We start from the raw sequence: 3479 nt of genomic DNA, 5'->3' as shown, positions 1-3479 counted from the left end.
CGGGCATGGTGGCACATGCCTGTAGTCCCAGCTACTCGGGAGGCTGAGGCAGGAGGATCGCTTGAGCCCAGGAGTTTGAGGTTGCTGTGAGCAAGGACGATGCCACGGCACTCTAGCCTGGGCAACACAGTGAGACTCTGTCTCAAAAAAAAAAAAAAACTAATTGGGCATGGTGGTACGCACCTGTAGTCCCAGCTACTCAGGAGGCTGAGGCAGGAGGATGGCGTAAGCCCAGGAGTTTGAGGTTGAGGTGAGTTATAATGACGCCATTGTACTCCAGCCCTTGTCTCAGAAAAAAAAAAAAAAAATTACTGAAAGAATGGATCTTAAATGCTGTCACCACACACACACAAAAAAATGTGTAAGTATGTGAGGTGAGGGATAGATATGTTAATTAGTTTGATTTAATCATTTCACAGCGTATACATATATCAAAACATCACGTTTTATACTGTAAACATATACAATTTTTTTGGTCAATTATACCTTAATAAAGCTGGAGGAAAAAATAAGAAAAGTAATAATTAGTTGGTTAGCATAATTAATTTATAAAGACAAGGACACATACATATACATATCAGTATATATAAGTTAGATATGTACTTATTTATATTTTTCAAATGACTAGAAGTATACATGCAAAACTATTAAGAGTGACTAATTTGAGAGAGTGGGATGGAGATAAAGATTGAAAAAGTATTTGTAATTTTTACTTTATTCATTTCTGTATTTAAAAAAATTTTTTTTAACCATGTGTGCATATTCCTTTTAACATAAAACAGAGCATAATAAAATAGTCGTCTCTGGGACTAACTGCTCAATAAGGCTATTTCCAGGCCATTGTTCCCAGAAACACCTCACCATATTCCTTCTGGGCCAAAGGGAATTCCTTTGGTGAGTGCAGTGGATCCCGGGAACTACAAGAGCTGTCTGGCTGTAGTTGTGATTACTGACTAATCTGTATGGCCCATTGTACTTGGCTGCCTGGTTTTCCCTAGTTTCTGCTGCTAAATGAACCTTAGCCAGTCATGGATTATCATGGCCTGCTGATTCATGAGTTGGTGCTCACAGAGCTATTTATTTATTTATTTACTTATTTTCAGAGTCCTGCTCTTATTTTTTTATTTTTATTTATTTATTTTTTTAATTTTTTTTATTTCAGCATACAGAGCTATTTATGTTTTTAAAAGTACAAAACCTGATAGAGATGAAAGGTAATATTATTTTTATCAAAACTATCATAGGATGAGGCAAAGTCCGTAAGATTTACAGTTTCTCTGAACCCCGTGTAATAAATGATTCACACGTTTCTCATCCTGTTCGTCTTTCCAGAAGAAAGATTAATTTGCAAAGCACTACAATATAATAAAAAAGCCCATCTTAAATCTAGTAGTTACTTCGATGCAGAAGAGGCTAGATTCAGTAGTGTTGGAGAGAACTCTTTCAAAAGTCCATCACTCCCTAACTGTGGACCTCAGTGGGGGTGGGGAAATATGCAAAACTGAGGAAACACTGGGATACAGATTTCAAAGTCTCACTGACAAGCTTTATGGTTTGCTTTCTAAATGGTAATTTTTCCTCTCTTAAAACGAAGGCACAATGTGAGTAGTTAACAAGTTCCACTTTTAAACGACCCTCCGAAAAAGTATCAGAAATTGATTAGCTGTGGTTAATGAGATTGCTCCATAGTTATGGTACAAAACTGGTCATTCCCCTGGTTTCTGCAAGAAGGAAAAGACACTAAGCTGTATCTGTAAAATGCTGTTACAAAGAGCTTTTTTCAAGTTCTGATTATGCCTCCGTATTAAGTCCTTCCTGCACTTACTACCTGAACAGGTTTCTGTTTCATTGTACTCACTCCGAATTCTTTTGGGGGCACCTTCCTAGGCCTCAAGAATCAGCAGAAACCAGGAAACTCCAAATATCCAAGTTCCAATGGCTCCCCTTCCCCGAGGGACCACTGCTGCCTCTGCCACACTTCCCAGAATCCTCCTAAAGATGCACTCTGGGAAGTGTAGTTTAATCCCCATGCCAGCTGCTAAATCTTCCAAAGTTAACTGTGGCTGTCAAAAGCATACTTCTGCCACACTTCCCAGAATCCTCTTAGAGATGCACCCTGGGAATTGTAGTTCAATACTTAGACATGCTGCTGTGTCCGCCCACTGTAAAATTAACCACGGTTATCAAAAGCATGATCTTCGAAGATCTTATTGCCAAGAGAACTACTGTGTCTTTGAGAAAGTGGAGTAGTATTAGATCTATTTTTAAATAACAAAATGATAAAGTCATTAAATCTACCCTCATACACAGAAGGCCTATATTATGAGGGTGGGGGTAGGAAGAAGGGGAGGTGGGAATCAGATAATTTTCAACATTTCTGTATCTCCAGTTCTATCTATGCCCACTTTAGAACTAGCTCTAAAATCTCATGAAATTCTGCCCATTTAAAAGGACAGAACTGTGTTTACATATGTTTGAACTTATGGTAGAATTCATTCTATGATCAATCAGGAAGAGCAGCATTCCATCTGACTGAGAGAAATCTAGCAAAACTACTTTGGCACTGCCCTCTTCTCTTCGTATTACAAAAGTTACTGGCCTGTGTGAGAAGATAGTTTTGAAGACCATTCATTCAACATATATTTGATGAGCACCCAATGTGTCTGGGACTCTTATAGGCATAAGATACAGCAAATAACAAAACATGAAAATCTCTATCCTCATATAACTGACATTCTAGTGGGGGAAACAAACAAACAAGCAAATATACAACGCATCAAGTGGTTGTAAGTGCTTGGGAGGAAAAATAGGGCAAGATAAGAGGAAAGGGGCACATTTCTCAGGACTTCTTGAGGCCATGTGCTCTGAGCCATGGTCACACATATTTGGCTCAGAATAAACCCTTTTAAATTAAAAAATGGGGAGGGCTGGGTGTGGTGGCTCATGTCTGCAATCTCAGCGCTTTGGGAGGCTGAAGTGGGAGGATCTCTTGAGGCCAGGAGTTTCAGACCAGCCTGGGCAAAATGGTCAGACCCCAACTCTACAAAAAAAAGAAGAGGGGTTATTTTGCTATTTTATACAGTATGGTCAGCCTCTTTGTTAAGGTGATATTTAAACAAATACCCTGAAAAAGGTGACAAGGAAGCCAAATTGATATCTATGGAAAGAGATTTGTAGGCAGAACAAAATGAGCATATGCAAAGGCCCTGGGGTGGAAATGTGTCAGATTTGAGGAAAGACTAGAACAGAGCCTGGTGATTATAGATGAGATCAAAGAGTAGCCAGGTGTCATATCACATAGGGCCTTTCAAGTCTTACAATTCTTGTAAATCATTGCAATGCTTTTGGCTTTTACTCTGAGAGGGATGGGATGTTACCAAAGAATTTGAGCAGGAGACTGAGATGGTTAGATTTACATTTTAAAAGAATCACTCTGTGCGTGGAGATTAGACTGTAGGGGGTAAGGGTTATTAAATCCT

This window comes from Propithecus coquereli, unplaced genomic scaffold (assembly GCF_000956105.1).
Source record: "Propithecus coquereli isolate 6110/MARCELLA unplaced genomic scaffold, Pcoq_1.0 Scaffold80, whole genome shotgun sequence".
Lineage (NCBI taxonomy): Eukaryota > Metazoa > Chordata > Mammalia > Primates > Indriidae > Propithecus > Propithecus coquereli.
This window is presented reverse-complemented; position numbering follows the sequence as displayed.